This window comes from Mesocricetus auratus, unplaced genomic scaffold (genome assembly GCF_017639785.1).
Source record: "Mesocricetus auratus isolate SY011 unplaced genomic scaffold, BCM_Maur_2.0 Super-Scaffold_100691, whole genome shotgun sequence".
NCBI classification, from domain to species: domain Eukaryota; kingdom Metazoa; phylum Chordata; class Mammalia; order Rodentia; family Cricetidae; genus Mesocricetus; species Mesocricetus auratus.
The window spans coordinates 13,092,600-13,112,811 of NW_024429267.1; the positions used below are offsets into that span (position 1 = coordinate 13,092,600).

Sequence of the window (20,212 nt, forward strand, 5' to 3'; positions counted from 1 at the left end):
GTACTATGAATTCATGAGTCCATGTTTGTTATATTGTCATTTTTCATGTTCTATGTAGCCTATATGATCTTTAGGTGGATACAACATACCAAGCACAAGTTTTTCCTTAATATATTACCATTGTGCTGTAAAAAAACGAACCCTAGAGCATGACCTAGAGAGATTTGTCTCTTCAGCCTTTTCCTGGGCTGGTGTAGGTTTATAGTCCTCATTTACAGTGTTTGTTTTGTAGGCAGGCACCACAGGATTCTGCTTGTCTCTGGGCAGAGTAACTATGACTGGGCCATCTACTGACTTATGTGTTATACCTGTAGCTACGCATGTTGCTAATCTGTGTCATGCTCAGGGCCTACAGGCCACCAAGACCAGCATAGAACTTGGAGTTACCAAGGAACACAGTCATGGAGATTGTGAGGTAGACTTAAGGAGCAAGACTTCAGCAGCCTTCCATGGGTGACACTGGCCAGGAAGGGAATCTGATAGTCAGGGGTATGTGCCTTTCCATGGGCATGGGGGCAGTTCCAGAGGCTGTGTTGAGAGGTAGGCTTGGGGTAGTGGTTGCTAGTATCTGCTCCATATTAAGTTTAACTAGCAATCCAGAGCAAACTGTTGAGCCTTGTTCCAACCTTCTCCAGTGAACAGGGTCTTGTTCTGTATTATGCTGAGTTTGTGTGGGTGTTGATGAAGTCCCTTGGTCACCTAGACTGATATTAAACTAGGCCAGCTTGACTTAGCCATCAGGATGACTGACTCACAGCCATTAGCACCTTCAGCCCCAAGAGGACATCAAGGCTCACACAGCAGCTGGTGGTGATACAGGTCAGAACGTGAATTGGTGAGCGCTGGTCACTACCTAGTTGGTGGGGCACTAACAGAATAAATGAATATATCTGCAAAGGAGTGCAGTACCTGTTGCATGGGCTTACTTTAGGTGTCAGCACAGTCACATGGCAATGCATCTAACCGCATACTTATAGGTTCAGTTTTCTTTAATGACCCCCATCTCCCTTGAAGGGTAGGTGCAGGCAGCTAGGCGATGACAAGACATGTTCACGTGAAGATCTTGCCTTGACGGCTTTGCCCACATGCTGAAAGGCACCCTCCTAGGAAAAGTACTCTCGATCCAGGGTCTGGGTCTCCGCGCTACCAGGATCCAGTTTCCGCCATGTATATGACTCATAGTCCACCTGCCAATCTGGACTCAGGGGAAAAGCTCTTGGCCTCGGAAGACCCAAACGCCAGAAATGGAGCTACTGTTGTTGGTTCCAAAGAGGATGACACTAGCAAAGGCATTCTTCCTCAGTTTGTCCAGTCGCTGGAACATTCCAGTGATGAGGTTGCAACTCATGAAGGTCTGGGTGAGCTCTTCAGGGAAGAGGTACTCAGCATACTACAGGGACCAGCCAGCCTTATCTAAGTGCTCCCAAAAATATGGCAGCGCCACAGACTGCGTGTCCTCATTGGAGTACTTTCGCTTAAACTCATCCAACACAACGGTACTCTTGGGCAGGTGAGCAAAGGGGTCCTTGGCTTTGGGCTCAGCAGCCAGTGCCTGCTCACACTCGTGAATCTCTTCCTCAGGAGCTGGGGCAACTGCCTTTTTTTCTTCTTTCCGCTCAGCCTGGGGCTTCTGTTTCTCTTCTCGTGCACCCTTTTCTTTCCTTGGAGGATCTTTTTTAGGCTGGCTCTCTGCAAACTTCTTTGCATCAAATTGGGCCATCTTCTCACACAGCTTCACCTCCCCCAAGACTGCCCTGAACTGGGGCTGGTTAATGCAGGTAAGGAACCATCGGTTGGTATTGGGGAAGGCCTGGCGAAAAGAAGGCTCTAAAACCTGTTTGTAGAGCCACAGAAGGGTGCAGACAACTGTGATATCAGCCAGTGTCACTCGCTCAACCACCAAAAAAGTACTTGTCTTCAAACGAGTGTCCAGCAGCCCCAGGATTCGCCTCACCTCCTCTTTTGCATTTTCAGTGGCCTGTTTGTTGTGGTGCATGATGCCCAGGGTGGGGAACACCCAGGTGCTGGCTGGAGGGATGATGTCACTGTGAGCAAAGCTCACCCACTGCACCACCTGAGCTGCTGCCTCTGGAGTACTTCCCCGCAGGTCCTCGTTGCTTACCTAACAGGCGATGGCATTGCTCTCAAACACACAGAATCCGTTATCGCCCTCAAATGCTGGAACCTTGCCAGCAGGAAATTTTCTGAGAAACTCAGGGGTGCGGTTGGTTTGGCCAAAGTGGAAGTGGGGTTGTGCGGAGAGCACGCGAACCTGGGCCCCACTGTACTGAGCAGCGATGAGGGCCTTGAAGGCTCTCCAGTTTTCAGGGTATGTGTACAGGGTCCCAGCCGCCATGGAGATCCGCAGAGAAAGGGGGTGGGGCTGTCGGTGCTGCTGCAAAGTAACTTTTCCTTGAATCTTGAGTCTCCATGGTACTCAGAATTCCAGCTACAGTTCAATGTATGGTTTTATTTAAACGGCAATAATTAAAAAAAAAAACAAGAAAAACGAGCTTTCCTGTTCAATGACATGAATGCCATATGCTTTATTTTCGGTGGGTGTTTTATATAGAGCAGTCTCTACTGTGCCCTTTATCTTACCAAAGCATCCATCAGCTTACTTCAGTCACTGTGAAAATTGTGTGGCAGGCCAGTACTCCCACGTTACTTATTCCCATTAATCAGGCTCTCTGTGAGTATGTCTGTGTGGAGACGTAGAGGAATAGTCCTGAACATGATGGGAGCTCTATTTCATTCTTGCAGTTATTAAAATTCTTCCAGCTAAAATAATATCCATCATTTATTGGCACAGATTTAAGCTGGCGCTTTATTTGTCCTGGCTGTCTGCGCCTCCCTTGCCCTGGCTTGCTATGGATGCACTGGCTGAAGCAGTAGGAAAAGCTTTGCAAAATATGTATTAGTTTATGACACAGAAATCCCACTTCTTGTTGCTATTAGTGAGAGGTTCAGTTGGACTGTTAACTGTGTACTCTGGATGCTTCAGTGAGACAGTTTCATGGTCAAGAAGCTGTGAATGAAATTGCCCTTTTCTTTCTGGAAAATTGCTGGGCTGTTGAGTTCCTGAAATAGGAACCAAAAATGAATGAAGTCTTAGAGCTTTAGATGTGACACAAACACAGACTTTCAGTTTACCAAATAGATGGTATTATTTTAGAAAGATATATATCTCAGACTCTTTTTGTGGGAAGGTCAAGGTGGCTGGTATGCTGTGTCATGGAAAATTAAGAGATGGTTTAGTTTTTGTACCTGAGCATGACGTTTAATATCATGTTTCTAGAGAGAAGAAAAGTTGAATACTATGGGGTATCTTAACTGGAGACAGACTACCTGCCTTCATCTCATCTGTCATTCTAAGCAATTAGGGAAGTCCTCTAGCCAGTGACAGTTCCGGTTTATTATTGTGATTTTATAGAGCTGATGCTGTGTGACAATAAAGACTAGGAAGAGATTGGTAATTCAGTCCCAAGGGATTTATAACCTGATATTCCATGCTCTATCTCAGAGGTGACAATCAAACCAAAGCAGAGAGAATGTAGAAAACCTTGTACCAAGATGCACATATTCAGGACAAAAAAAAAAAAAAACAAAAAACAAAAATCTGACTCCTAGGAGATTTGTGAATGGTAGTGGCCATTCTGTGTTACTTCTTGGTTAGAAAACACTGTTCATCAGCTGGATGTGAGCCTCTACACAACTTCTCATGGGCTTCATCCCACTGTACAGACAATTGATAGTCCATTCTGGGCATGCTTCTGGTTGCCAACTGCTCAGACCATGGCACTGTATCTCAGACTGTTTGTACAGCTCATGGAGCTGCCTCTGCCATTCAGTGCTTATGTCAGATACTGAACTGTTTTGCTCTCAGGCAGGAGTTATGGCTGCTGGATGAGAATGCAATTTTCAGTTTGAAACTGCTTGGGGGAGGAAGGGGACTAGTGGGAGCAGGGATGAGGGGTAATGGAGAGCAATGGTGGGGATACAAACAAAATGCAGCGATATATGTGTATAAAAGTGTCACAATGAAGCCATTCTTTATACTAAGTAAAAATAAAAAGGAAACTGGTGTGTGAGAAAGAAGGCGTGGTTTCATCAGAGGAGTATGGGTCCAGCCATCACAGTTGAATAGGCCAGGTAGGGAAGGCCACCCTAGGGCAGCATTGCTCTTCATGGAGGTCAAAGGTCGTGAAGACCCTGCTGTGGTTTCTTGTAAAAGTTCTATCTGGAGGCATCACCATCCTCGACCTCAAGCTCTATTACAGGGCTGTAATCCTGAAAATAGTTTGGTATTGGCACAAAAATAGACAGGTAGACCAATGGAATTGAATTAAACACCCTGATATTAACCTATACATGTATGAACATCTGATCTTCAACAAAGAAGCTAAAAATATACAATGGAAAAAAGAAAGCATCTTCAACAAATGGTGCTGGCATAACTGGATGCTGGCATGTAGAAGAATGCAGATAGATCCATGTCTATCGCCATGCATAAAACTTAAGTCCAAATGGATCAAAGACCTCAACATAAATCCAGCCACACTGAACCTCTTAGAAGAGAAAGTTGGTGGTACCCTTGAACGAATTGGTACAGGAGACAGCTTCCTGAACATAACACCAGTAGAACAGACAGTGAGGTCAACAATTAATACATGGGGCCTCCTGAATCTGAGAAGCTTCTGTAAGGCAAAGTACACAGTCAGCAAGACAAAAAGGAAGCCCACAGAATAGGAAAAGATACTCACTAACCCCACATCTGACAGAGGGCTGATCTCCAAAATTTACAAAGAACTCAAGAAGCAAGTCTCCAAAACACCAAAGGATCCAATTAAAAAGTGGGCTACAGAACTACATAGAGAATTCTCAATAGAGGAGTCCAAAATGGCTGAGAGGCACTTGAGAAAGTGCTCAACATCCTTAGCCATCCAGGAAATGCAAATCAAAATAACTCTGAGATACCATCTTACTCCTGTCAGAATGGCTAAATTCAAAAACACCAACGACAATTTATGCTGGAGAGGTTGTGGTGAAAGGAGAACTCTCCTCCACTGCTGGTGGCAGTCCCAACTCATACAGCCACTTTGGAAATCAGTATGGAGATTCCTCAGAAAAATGGGAATAAGCCTACCACAAGACCCAGCAACACCACTCTTAGGCATATATCCAAAAGATGCCCATTCATATAACAAGGACATCTGTTCTACTATGTTCATAGCAGCATTATTTGTAATAGCCAGATCTTGGAAGCAACCTAGATGCCCCTAAACTGAAGAGTGGATAGAAAAAATGTGGTACATTTACACAGTGGAGTACTATTCAGCAGAAAACAATGGAATCCTGAAATTTGCAGGCAAATGGATGGCACTAGAAGAAACCATCCTGAGCGAGGTAACCCAGTCACAAAAAGAGAAACATGGCATGTACTTTCTCATATATGGATTTTAGACATAGATCTGGGGAATGCCAGACTACAATCCCATGGCCAGAGAGTCTGGGAAACAGAACCTTCATCCAATGGCTTATGGAAGCAGAGGCAGACTCCCACAGCTAAACACTGAGCTGAACTCAAGGAATCCAGTGACAGAGAGGGAGGACTGATGAGCAAAGGGGTTAAGACTGGGCTGGTTTAACCCCCAGAAACAGCTGACCTGACAAGGGTTAGCTCTTGAATCCCAGACTGATGGCTGGGAATCCAGCATGGGACTGATCAAGACCCCCTGAATGTGGGTGTCAGTGAGGAGGCCTAGGTAATCTATTGAGCCTTGGGTAGTAGATCAGTATTTACCTCGGGTATACAAATGGACTTTGGGCACCCATCCAACAATGAGAGATGCACTCTCACCCTGGACTCTTGGGGGAGGGTCTAGGCCCTGCCCTGGATGAAATGACAGACTATGGACACCCCCATGGAGGACTTCACCCTCCCTGGGGAAATGAGAATATACTGGAGGGATTGGTGGGAGGGCGTGGGAGGAGGGGAGAGAAAGTGAGAGGGACTTAGAATTGAGATGTGAAGCAACCCTGTTTCTAATTTAAATTTAAATTTAAAAATAAAGTATAAAAATTTAAAAAGTTCTAACTGTCCCTTGGTCACCACTGTTCAATTTGTGCATTTGTCTAAAGAGTGGCTGAACTTGGTTGAGTCAAGTTGATCTTGATAACTATATGTGGTTTATGAGCAGGGAGGGTAGCTAAATAGAACTATGAAAAAGTGCATTAGTAGAATTGAGAGTCATGCGAGTCTTGAGTGATGGAGAAGCAAGGAGATCAGCTCAGATAAAGCAAAGAAGAAATGCATGGAGGATGGTTTCATGGCTAGGATGAGGCATATTTCACCCACAGTAAAACTCTAGGCCAGGGTGGATTTGGAAAACAAATAAATAGCAGAAAATATTTATGGAGACCAGGGTATTCCTTTTACAGGCTGTATGTGATTGCAGAAGAAAAGGAAAATTTCAAATTTGACATAATGATTCATTCAACGTATTTACATTGTTTACAACTCAAGGCCAGCCTTCCAAACACCGTACTCTCTTGGAAGGAATTTTCCAGTAATACAGTTGCTGTTGTGACTGAGGACACAGTGAGACAGGAAAAGGAGAATTACCTCATATAAGAGATCCCAGAGAGAAGAGGGTACATGGAATTTTGGAGAACTTGGCAAACAAAAAACCAAGTGTTTCCTTCTCTCCCAGCTCAGTCCTTCACCATGACTGGCTCACAAGTGCCAGAGAGCTTCCCTCTCAGCCTCATCATCCTGGTGAGATAGAAAAACCTTGGAGGCCCGGTGGCTGTGCACTTGGTTAGGCAGTGTTGCTACAGTGGCCTCTGAGGGTTCAATGGATTGGACTTGGCTGCAAAGCCACACACACAATAAGGATATAAACCTCCTGAAACATATGACTCCTAGAGAGCTCTCTATAACTACATGCCAAATAGTGGTTCTTGGGGGCATATATCAGAGAGGGGGCATTTTTTCAGGTCACTACTAGAAAAATGCGGGCACCTGGGGCTTTCTCAGCCATTCCAGTCACCTGTGCAGCCGCCTTTCCTGGGAATCGCTTTGTTATCTTGATGTTTGTTCTCACGTTCAAAAGCACAGAGAGCTATTCTAAGCCCAGAATGCAGAGGTTTGATGGGAGAACTAGGGAAGTAGGCAGGTATGTGGGTTACCAAAGGGAATGTGGGGATGTGAGTTAGGGTGGGGAGGGGTTACTAAGGTTCCCTGTGACCACTGAGCTTAAAGGAAGGGAGTATGTGTTATCTAGCTAAAGGAAAGATATATAAAGACAAAGGGATTCAAGTTTAGGACAAAGGTTGGGATAATTTTCAACTCAGTCATCTGTGTGTGTGTGTGTGTGTGTGTGTGTGTGTGTGTTTAAACTGTTAAGGGAAATGTTTACATAGTCAGTACATTTGAAAGATAGTTTCCCTCTAATGGAGCTGAGCATGATGGCACACACGTTTAATCCCAGCGCAGGAGGCAGAGGCAGGTGGATTTCTGAGTTTGAGGCCAACCTGGTCTACAGAGCGAGTTCCAGGACAGCCAGGGCAACAAAGAGGAACCCTGTCTCAAAAAACAAACAAAACTGAGTGCACCATGGCCCTTGCAGACACTGTCTTGAGAAGGGTCTTGGGGTGTCTTGTGTGGTGGCCTGAAGGACGGCTCCCAAAGAACACTGGAGGATCTGGTCAGTCTGCATTTTCACAGGGCTTACCAGCTAGAATACTTTTTTTTGAAGTGGGGAAAAAGGATTTAGACACTGCCCTGTGGGCTTTGAATCCATCTTTTGTCAAAGGCAACAATACTCATTGGGTAGGAAGATCTCATTCCTCACTGGTAGTTCAATGAAGAGGCATGCGTACTGAAGGATTTAGGAATTGACTGTCCACTGTGAAACCCATGCATCTCTGTCTCCCACCTAGTGTCATGAGTGAGAAGTCTTGAGTCCAAGAAGGTGCTGTAATAGGAACACTACCCCTGAGCTCTGTGCCTGCTATCATGTGGGGTTCTGTGCAATCTAAACATTAACTGTATAGGAAAAACCAGAGCTGGCACTGGGTACCACCATGAGTCATGAAAACTTCATCAGTTTGGGGTTGGGGAGATGGTTCAGTTAGTAAGGTACCTGCCATGTAAACACGAGGATCTGAGTTTGAATCCCCAGCACCTGTGTAAAAGCTAAGCCTGAGGACGGGGCTGAAGCTCAGTGGTAGGGTGCTTGCCTTGCACACAGATGCCCTAGACTTATCCTTAGTATTCCTCAAACCAATCATCATCATCATCATCAAAATCCAGCCTGCTTTTGGGATTTGATGAGATGGTTTGGTGTTTTTCCAACTCTTTGAGAGGACTGAGTTTGATTTCCATCACCCACTATTACCTGTAACTGGAACTCCAGGTGATCCAATGCCCTTTTCTAGCGTGGGCAATGCACTCATGTACACATGTGCACAAATGGGTGGGGGAGGAGGGAAGGAGGGAGAGAGAAAAAAATAGATCATAAAAGTTGGGGTAAGTGGTTCACACCTATAATCCCAGTGCTAGGAGTCTAGAGACAGGTAGAGTCAATTGGCAAAATCCAGGGACCTCAACTTCTGGCATTCACACATGTGCACATGTAAATATGTACACACATAACATGTAAAAACACTTAATGACACAAAATTAGAAAGTAAATCACTTGAAGGGAACCTAACATTTTCAACATGGGGAAACAGGCTTGAATATGTTCATTGAATGACTTCAGCAATTATGAGTAATCATTAGAATTCTGTTCAAGTTTTTGTTATACTTTTCCATGCTCATTCAGAAGGGGAAAAACAGTTCATTCTAAGCTCAGTAGCAACAGGGTGGTGGTAAATGAAAACTGTCTTGAGGATATTGGGTGATAATCTCCCCTGAGTTGCTTGTGAGCAAGCAGCATACCATGTCCTCCTAGAGCTGTTGTTTATGATGTTTCACCCAGCTGTTAACACTCAAATTCCATGGTTATGACATGATATCAACTGCATAATGCTACTGCTTTTCTCACCCATTTCCTCTACATGATTGACCCAAGCATTTCTTGATAAAAAATCTAGGAGTGTGTCCAAATCTCCATTTTTTAACTTCACAAAACTCTTTTCTTACTATTATTCAAATGTAGTTTTCTGTAAGTGGGAGGAGGGCACTTATTGAGTACCTGCTGTATACCAGGGCATCACATGTACTCTCATAAAAATTTCTCCTAATACTCTCATGAAATAAGTTCCTTACATTCAGTGGAGTGGAAATGAATTCAGAAATTAGAATCAGAAAATAGAAGCGATTATTCAGGGTTAAAGTTGAGCTTGGGTCTCTGAGGAGACCTACTTTAGAATCCAAGACTCTCCTGTCAACAAGACATAATCCAAAACTAGAAGGCAAATACTGAGCCAGAATCTGACTTTGGGTCTTCATGTTGCTTAGCTCAGATAACTATTTATTCTTCTGGTCTTTGCTGTTCAAACAAAAGACAATCCAAAATAGTAGGTTCTGTGGACTCTCTCACTACAAAGGAAAGTGTTTTTATGTGTAAACACCAGCACTTACTCACCGAATGGGGGTTATCTGATTATCTGGATGGAGGGAATGTCAATCAGGCCGGGTCAGAGAGGTCTCAGCAAGACTGAGGCTGAGACAAGTTCATTTCAAGCAATCAGACTTTTTATACACTTATCAAAACAGAATGGTAGTTGCCAGGATACAATAAAGGTTGCAAGCTAGATGGGATGGGGTACACAAGATTAATGTCTAAGACTAATTATTCAGCTAAGCTTCTGTATGCTTCACTGACTTCCAGGGAACACAGAGATATATAGGTGGCCTGAATGCTCCACTGCCTGACGGAGTGCCTCGGTTTCTCAGGAACTCATGGACTCTAATCTGAAAAGCCCATGACAAATGCTTCTATAGTCAGCTAGACCAGGCCAACTCCGTGATTCCCTGCAACTATGTGTTCAGGTTTCCAGAAGGCACTTAGCATGCATCATCTTAAAACGGTTTTAACAGTTCGTACTGTTTCGGCCATCAAACAAATTAGCACCAATGCCCCTCTCCACAAACCTCTCCCCCATCTCCTGCTCAGAATAATTTTCATTCCTCTGACAAAGAATAAGACTGGAGATACTTAGGAAAAGTGGTTTTGAAATACTAGCCCCAAATGATGAGGCTTTAATTTATCTAATTAAACAAAAATATAGCAATTAAAGTAAATAAATGATATTTACTCCTACACGATGCTTAATGGAGGAATTTGCTTAAATCAACTAGTGTTCTCATCAGGAGTCATGTAATTACTGGGAATTTTGAAAATGGTTTTAGTCACTTATACCATGTTTAATAATAAGAGCTACAAAAAAATCCCCCAAGTCTTTGCATCGATGTAAGAAAACTATGTAAGCGTTCTTGTGAGATCCTCTCTCCCCAACACAGATGATTAAATACTGTATTAACCAGCACTTAAAATATGCTAAATACCCAAGTTATTGTGCAGAAAATACATTTGCAAATGGCATCACACTATAACCCATAAAGACAGACAGTTGTAGGCTAATTAAAAACAAAACATTATGCAGAGTATTTGTTCACAGTAAAAGCACTTACTGAGTAAGGGAGATGCCTTTTGTAGCAAGATCACACTGTGGTCAAATGAGCAACAAATTCTTAGCCCTGGAGCCAGAAGCACCATGGGTGAGAGAGCATGTTACCTGAATGCACGCATGAAAGATTTGTGGTGAAAATAAGCTTGTTTCTTGGGAAAGGTTTAAGACAGCATTTAATCTATGAATATTGAGATGAATCTAGATGATGTATGTTATGTTGGGGCCTTAAAATATTCATTATTTGATAGTTTTATATGTGTATGCAATGAATTTTAGTTTCCATCAGAGATTTCCTTCTCTCATTCTCCTTTCTCCTATGGGATCTCCCTTTTCTGACCAGTCTCCATCTTCCTTTCATGAGTCTTTCTGTGTGTGTGCATGTGTGTATGTTTGTGTGTGTTTGTATGTACACCTATGTGTTTGTGTATGCATGCATGCATATGTATGTGTGTGTGCTTGTGTGTGTATCTATGTGTATATGCATGCATGCATGCATGTTTGCATATGTGTATGTTTACCTGTGTGTATGTATATATGTATTTGTGTGTGCATGTATGTATATGTATTTGTGTGTTTGTGAGTAAGTGTATGCATATATGTGTGTCTGCATGCATGTGTATTTTTATGTATGTATGTATGCTTGCATAAGTATGTATGTATGTGTTTGTGTGTGCATGTGTATATGCATGTGTGTATGTTTGCATGTGTGTATGTGCATGTATGTGTGTGTTTGCATATGTATGTATTTGTGTGTGCATGTTTTTGTATATGCATATATATGTATGTATGTATTTCTATGTATGTGTGTATGTGTGTATGTGTGTGTGATTGTGTGTGTGTGTGACCCACTGAGTTTAAGTAGGGCTGCTTGCATGAGTATAGGTGGGAGGTTATTTACTGGAGCATGGGTAATTTATCAGAGGCTACACAACTGAAGAAAGTGACACGCCCATCCTCAGACAACCATTAACCATTAATCTCTGGTAGAGGTGGGTTCTCATAAAACCCTCCCCGTGTCATGTTGGTGGTTATTATCCTGTGCAGGTTTTGTGCATGTAATCACAGATACAGTGCTGTCACTAGAACAATGATTGTCATGTCCAGAAGACAGCAGGGGGATGTAGTAGAATATTTTACGGAGTGTGACTTGTGTTTATGCTGCATTTGCTTAACTCCGTGGAGCTGTGATTCTTTGCCTGTATAAAACACCTGACAGTCTAATAAAGAGATGAACAGCCAATAGTGAGGCAGGAGCAAGGATAGATGGGGCTGGCAGACAGAGAGAATAAATAGAAGGAGAAAGGAGTAGAGGAGCAATGAGAAAACAAGGGGAGGTGGACATCAGGGGCCAGCCACACAGCCAGCCATGTAGTAAGAGTGAAAGAAAGATATACAGGAGTAGAGAAAGATAGAAGCCCTGAGGCCAAAGGTATGCAATAATTTAATCAAAGCTGGCAAGAAACAAGCCAAGCTAAGGCCAGACATTCATAACTTAAGAATAAACCTCCATGTATGATTTATACAGGAACTAGGTGGTGCCCCCTCCCCCCAAAGACCCTCTAAAAGCCAAAGAGTAAGAGCATAGACATCACATAACAGGAGACTCTGGGTACTGTATTGAAACACACAATGAGTACAGCAAAGCTTTCTGAGCAGCTAGTGTATATCAGGGAACGTGCAGACAAATATTATTCAGATATGCACACATGTATATAATTATCACTGTTGTTTAGTGCTGTGAGAAAAAACAACATAGGTCTCAAAGCTGAGGAGAAATTAAATGAGATAAGTATGAAGCTCAAAGGAAGAAATTAACTTTTAAGCAGAGGGAGTAGCCCATGCCAAGGTCCTCGGTGAAGGGAGTAAGAGAGGAGCAGATCATGAACAAGAAGGTGAGAGGTGCCAGGGGCCACTGGGTGCTCCCATTCAGGTGGGGTTTATTTAATTTTGTTTTTTTTTGTCATTGAGACAGTGTGAAGCTTCTGTGTATTAGTATTTCAGCCATGATGAGAATGATTTTTTAGCCATATGTAGCAGCAAAATTGTAGAGTGAATTGAAGAAGAGGCCATGTGGATTCAAGAGGAAAGTGCTGAAGGCTTTGATAGTAACAACAAAATATGGAGAGCTTACAATTTAGGCAGGTTTGAGAGGCCTCCAGTACAGTTGGCCATAGATTGGGTTTGGGAAGACTGCACACCCTTCAACAAACACTAAAATGTTGACTTGCTTAGTTCATCAGAAGGCAATCTCTTTGCAAGGAAAGACTTGAGGCTGTCAGGTTGGAAGACAAGCTTTTGAAGTCAGTCTCCTTTGTTGAGTTATGAGTAACCAGGTGGATATGGACTCTGAGGGCCCATAGAAATGGTTAGAACCAAGTGGTACAAAGTTCAGGGGTCCTTACGGGAAATAGTAATTGAAGCTATAGGTGTGAATGAAGCTGAAATGCCCCAGGTGCCTCTTTACCATCTAATTCTAGGAAGTAAAATGTTAAAAATGTGTTTCACAAATACTTATCTTTAGACTGGTGTTATTAATAAAAGAAGTATAAAATAATTTTGAGCAAAGAAAGCATTTCAGTATTTTTTCTCTTACTGCAACTTAGTTTCATTTTTCATTAAACAATGACAATGAAAATAAGTTTTAAGTAACATCTGTTTCAAAAATAATTAAAAAATATAATAAACCAATAACATTGCTAAGTAATGTGCTATGTTTACCATGGCAACAGTAAGAGCTGAATGGTGAAAATCTGGTTCTGTCCCTACACTCTTTCTGCATTGCCAAGATGAACTCTACAGAAGAGATGAATTATGGGATTTAAAAACCCCATAGATCCATGTAAGGTACTTCTGTGAAATTTGAAAAATTTCCCAAGTTAAGAAAGTCGTTCCATTTGACAGTACTTAGTAGTATCAGCTCATATTTGTGAGGAAGGCTATTTGCTGGTGCGAGCCTCAGCTTTTGTGAGTAAGCTGCTTTCTAAGATCATTGGTTTTAAAATGAAAATGCCACTGGTTCTGTTTGATGTTTTTTCTTTTAATAGAGCTCTCAAGCCTAGGGTTTATATTGTGATTCAAATAAAACTTTATAAAAGGGATAAGGAGTAATTTATACTGCTCTTAAACATTTATTTTGTAAAATATTTAAATTTACTTTTAAAAGTTAAACATTTTTTAAGAAATCTACACAAAAATATTTAATCTATATCATTCTTACTATTCCTTCCTCTACCTAACTCCTCTCCTGTGTTTTCCCCTCCCAAATTCATGAGCTTTTCTTTAACTATTATTACATGTATATGTGTGCCCATGTATAAGCTACCTACAGAATCTATTTAATGTTACAGGTCACATATATATGTCTGACCATTTGAGATTGGCAACCTTGTTCCTGGATGCAACTAATTCTCTTTCTCAGTAGCCACTGGATTACCTGTAGCTCTTCATCTGGGTATAGGTCAATGTAGAATTTTCCCTGTCCATGCTGACAAGTCATCTTCATTTTCCATTCCCTACGCCATTCATTGCCAACTATTCCAATATACTTGACTTATTTTATATGTTACTTTCAAGTGGCTAGATCATGTATCCTTGTCTTAGAGTGTATATATATATATATATGTATGTATATATATATACACATATATATGTATATATATTGTCTTTTATTGGAAATAGATTTTTTTCATTCAATATATTCTGATTATTGTTTATTCTTCTACTTACGCTAGTTCCACCTCCACTCCCATACATAGTCTTTCTGTCTCTTATTAGAAAACAGAAGCATCTGTGTGAAAATAATATAAAATAAAACATTATAAGATAAAAACAAAAACAAATTGGAATATGACAAAACAAATAGATGGAAACCAGCCTAGGAAAAGGCATAAGAAACAGATAAAAATGCAGACACACACTCAGGAGTTACATAAAAACTCAAAAGCAGAAGACAAGATACATATGCAAAACTTGTAGGATAAAAATAAAATAAAGTGAAAAAGGGAACATGACAATGGGAATCCAGAGAATCATTAGGTCATACTTGAAAACCTGTACTCTACAAAATTCAAAAATTTAAAGGAAATGGACAATTTTCTGGATAGATATCACTTACCAAAATTAAATCAAGAACAGATAAGCAATTTAAATAAATCTATAACCCCTAATGAAATATAAGCAGTCATTGAAAGTCTCCCAACAAAAAAAAAAGCCCAGGGCCAGATGGTTTCAGTGTAGAATTCTACCAGAAATTTAAAGAAGAGCTAATACCAGTACTCCTCAAAGTGTTCCACACAATAGAAGCAGAAGGGTCAATGCCAAACTCTTTTTATGAGGCTACAATTACCTTGGTACCCAAGCCACACAAAGACACAACTAAGAAAGAAAACTACAGACCAATATCCCTCATGACTGTTGATACGAAAATACTCAATAAAATACTGGCAAATCAAATCCAAGAACACATCAGAAAAATCATGCACCATGATCAAGAAGGCTTCATTCCAGGGATGCAGGGATGGATCAACATACAAAAATCCATCAATGTAATCCACCAGATAAACAAACTGAAAAAGAAAAACTGCATGATCATCTCACTAGATGCTGAAAAAGTCTTTGACAAAATCCAATACCCCTTCATGATAAAGGTCATGAAGAGAGAGATCAGGGATAACAGGAACATACCTAAACATAATAAAAGCAATATATAGTAAACCAACAGCCAACATCAAACTAAATGGAGAGGAACTCAATGTGATCCCTCTAAAATCAGGAACAAGACAAAGCTGTCCACTCTCTCCATATTTCTTCAATATTGTACTTGAAGTTTTAGCTAGAGAAATAAGACAACAAAAGGAGATCAAGAGGATAAAAATTGGAAAGGAAGAAGTCAAACTTTCACTATTTGCAGATGATATGATAGTTTATATAAGTGACCTAAAAACAATCTACCAGGGAACTCCTACAGATGATAAACACCTTCAGCAAAGTGGCAGGATACAAGATTAACTAAAAAAAAAACCAGTAGCCCTAGTATATACAGATGATAAATGGGCTAAGAAAGAAATCAGAGAAACATCACCCTTTACAATAGCCAACAAACAACTTGGCAGTAATGCTAACCAAATGAGTGAAAGACTTATATAACAAGAACTTTGAGATTTTAAAGAAAGAAATTAAAGAAAATACCAGAAAATGGAAATATCTCCCATGCTCTCTTGGATAGGTAGGATCAACATAGTAAAAATGGCAATTTTTTTCTTTTTGGTTTTTTGAAACAGTGTTTCTCTGTATTGTTTTGGAGGCTGTCCTGGAACTGGCTCTGTAGACCAGGCTGTCCTTGAACCCACAGAGATCCACCTGCCTCTGCCTCCTGAGTGCTGGGATTAAAGATGTGTGCCACCACTGTCCGGCAAAAATGGGAATCTTACCAAAAGCAATCTACAGATTCAATACAATTCCCATCAAAATCCCAGAACAATTCTTCACAGACCTTACTCAACTTTCCATGGATAAACAAAAGACCCAGGATAGCCAAAATAATCTTGTACAATAAAGGAAATTCTGGAGGCATCACCATCCCTAACTTCAAGTTCTATTATAGAGTTATAGTCTTGAAAACAGCTTGGTATTGGCACAAAAATAGACAGGTAGACCAATGGAACCAAATTGAAAACCCTGATATTAACCCACACACCTATGAACACCTGATTTTTGACAAAGAAGCTAAAATTATAAAATGGAAAAAAGAAAGCATCTTCAACAAATAGTGCTGGTATAACTGGATGCTGGCATGTAGAAGAATGTGGATAGATCCATATCTATCACCATGCACAATACTTAAGTCCAAATGGATCAAAGACCTCAATATAAATCCAGCCACATTGAATGTCTTAGAAGAGAAAGTACCCTTGAACGAATTGGTACAAGAGACTGCTTCCTGAACATAACACCAGTAGCCCAGACACTGAGCTTGACAATAAATGGGACCTCCTGAAACTGAGAAGCTTCTGTAAGACTAAGGACACAGTCAACAAGACAAAATGGCAACCCACAGAAAGGTAAAAGATATTCATCAACCCCACATCTGACAGTGGGCTGATTTCCAAAATATACAAAGAATTCAAGAACTAGTCACCAAAACACCAAATAATCCAATTAAAAAGTGGGGTACAGAACTAAATAGAGAATTCTCAATAAAGGAATCTAAAATGGCTGAGAGACACATAAGAAAGTGCTCAACATCCTTAACCTTCAGGGAAATCCAAATCAAAACAATTACTCTTTTTTTTTTTTTTTTTTTTTTTTGGTTTTTGAGACAGGGTTTCTCTGTATTGTTTTAGAGGCTGTCCTGGCACTCCCTCTGTAGACCAGGATGGCCTCAAACTCACAGATATCTGCCTGCCTCTGCCCCCTGAGTGGGATTAAAGGCGTGGGCCACCAACACCCGGCTTAAAACAGTTAAATATTCTTAATGAATTGTTGCCTTATCTAGTGACCATCCTGATCTCCTACACTAGTTCTGAGATCTAGTCTGTCAGACCTGAAAATAGGCATTCTAGCTGTTTGTAGCTTCTATTTGCTTCATAGGTTGGTGTCTTTCCATTGACATTGTCTTTGAATGTCTTTCTAGAGACATGTGTCTTAGAGATAGCATATAGTTGGATCTTGTTTTGCTTAACCCATTTGGTTAATCTGCATCTCTTAATTGGTGAGTCTAGATCATGTCAGTTAAGTAGTCCTTGCAAATACTAATTCTTTTTTTTTAACTTTTCACTTATTTTAAATACCAACTACAGTTTCCCCTACTACTCCCCCATGGGAGTCAACAAAGCATTGCACATCAAACTGAGGCAGGACCAAGCTCCTCCCTCTGAATCAAGGCTGGGCAAAACAATCCAGCTTGAGAAATAGGTTCCCAAAAACCAGATCAAGCACCAGGGACAGGTAGTGATCCCACTGTTAGGAACGTCACAGACCAACCTACACAACTGTCACACACATGCAGAGGGCCTGTGTCAGTCCCATGTAGGCTTCCTAGCTGTTGGTCAAAACTCAGGTTGTGTGCTGTATATAATTTTCACTTGCCATAAAGAAAATGATACTATATCAAACCTATATAACTGAAATATTTTAATTGATAATATGGAGATAGGACTTCTATAAATTATCTTAATGCCAATGAAAATGCTTTTATATTTAAGAATGTAAACTGCGCAAATTAAAGTTTTGTAAATATTAGAACTCACATTTGGTCCTACTAAAAGAAGAATTTAGTGAAGTCTCATCAACACGACTGCCCTCAAACATGAACCAAACAATATTTGGTGTGGCAAAAACACTAAAATTCCATTCTTTGCAATTTGTAAATCTAGAATACAGTTTTATTAATTACGGTTACCATTATATATAATAGGTCTGGTTTTCTTTCTCCTAACTCACATTTTGCTTCCTTCAAACTCCCACCCCTAAGCATCTGGTAACCATTATTTTGTTCTCTTTCCCTGAGTCCAACTCTTCCTTGTGAGTGAGAAAACTCGGTGCTTCTCTTTGAACCTGTTTTCCTTCAGTTAACCTATCCAGGTTATCCATGTCCCAATGATAGGATTTTCTTTTGCTTCTAAAGCAGTTCACAGTTATATACATACATTTTCCCCATTGATGGACAAATAGGCCAATGATTAATCAAATAGCTGAATCTGTAATCATGACCACCAGGATGGAAAGAGGAGGCAAAAATAACAATAGCTAGATTTTAAAAATTATCCTATATACAATGGGAGAAAACAAACACACACAGTCCACAAATGAGCTAGAACATGGAAGGTGTATCTAAATCCATCCTTTTAAAGTTGTCACAAATTGAAAAAAAATGGGCATTTGAAAAATGTATGAAAAGCGGGGCTATCTCCCTGGGAGGCCTGCTCTTTTCTGAAGGGAAACAGAGGAGCAGTGAATCTGGGGAAGATGGGAGTTTAGAACCAGGAGAAGAGGAGGAAGGGGGGCAGTGTGGTTGGGATATATTGTATGAGAGAATTTTAAACAAAGTGGGTACCACTCTTCTATGTCTCATATCATAGGTTTTGAGCCTGTCAAACCCGGGAAGCTGGAGCTTGAGACTGCTGACCAGAGATGCCTGAGCCAGAGCCACTGCTGACCAGAGATGCCTGAGATCCAAGGACTTGCTTCAAAGGTGAGTTGAGTGTCATCACAGGTTACACAGGAACAGGGAGTCTTGTGTGCTCAGGAAACTTCCATATGGTCAAGGGAGAATCAGACCTACCTATGTATATTCAGTAAGTATGATTATTCTTCATTATTGAAGCATAAAGATTAAAGGCACTAAATTAGTCCACAAAAGGCTAGGTTGTATAGGCATTTATTTATATAATATTGAAATCTTAAAAGGGTAAAATAAATGTCCCTTCAAGCATTAAAATGAGATCAAATGCAAGACATTAAACTAGGATTCTCACTTACAAATGTGGCTTAAAGTAAGTTAATCTATAATGTAATCCAGAAGGGGATGACTCCAAGAAGGATGTGACTGGGATATCTTATTAGTTAACCTTGAATAATTCATCAATGCCTTTGAATAATGACTGCTACATTAAGGTTTTCAATATATTATCTTGGTCAAATTTGACTTACATTAGTATTTTTAAACACTTGTAATGTGAGGTTTACCTGCATACAAATAACAGGCCTTGCTTGCCCTTTGTGTATTTTATATGGAGTAACATGAATAAACTGCCACTGAGTTGAAAGAGATCACAGCAAAGTTGGCAGTGACTATGTGACTATAACATTTTGGAGAAGCGAGGATAATAGAAATACCACTGTCTTTGGAGGATGAGCCTATAGAAGAACAGTATTTATAACCACTTCAAAGTTAATACCCATACCTTATGATAGTAACAACTAGACTTTTATGGCTGTGGCTAGATTTGCATTCTGATATCCAGGCAAGCTTTATTAGAACATAAACAACATATCACCACATGTCCCACACCACATATCTCACAATGACTGTAACTCTATCTCCAGGGGATCCATTCCTTTCTCCTGAACTCCATGAGCAGTTGCATTTGTGAGCACACACAAACTCACATAAACATGTAGCTAAAACAATTTAAACTCTTAAAATATTAGAACAAGTGATCTAATTAATATAAAAAGTGGCCTTAGCTCATTATCTCTGTGAGCAGTGTAGCTGTAATCTGCTCCTTAGTCCAGTGTTTCATGCTCTAACATTAGTGAGCTTCTACAAAACCAAGTCATGATAGACCTAGAATGAATTCTTCAAATATAAAATGGCTACCAGTAAAAGTTGACATTCTCCATAAGTTTAACACTGCTCCACAACCCATACTGGGAAATTACATGAATTCTTCCTACTTTTTTTGCATTACCTTGTAATATACAGTTGTTTCTATCGTCAACATGCAGGGTGAATGCTAACATCACATTATTTACTTCTGAATCTTCATAGAAGAGTATTCTAAGTGGTAAGAGACTAGTGTGTTTTATCATTATTAGGTAATGAAAGAAGTAGGCAAAACACTTAAAA

General features: G+C 40.5%; 1 pseudogene; it reads right to left on the reverse strand.

Moving 5' to 3' along the window:
- Window positions 1–989: 989 nt before the first annotated feature.
- LOC121137603 lies at window positions 990–2,482 on the reverse strand (annotated as a pseudogene).
- Window positions 2,483–20,212: the final 17,730 nt, after the last annotated feature.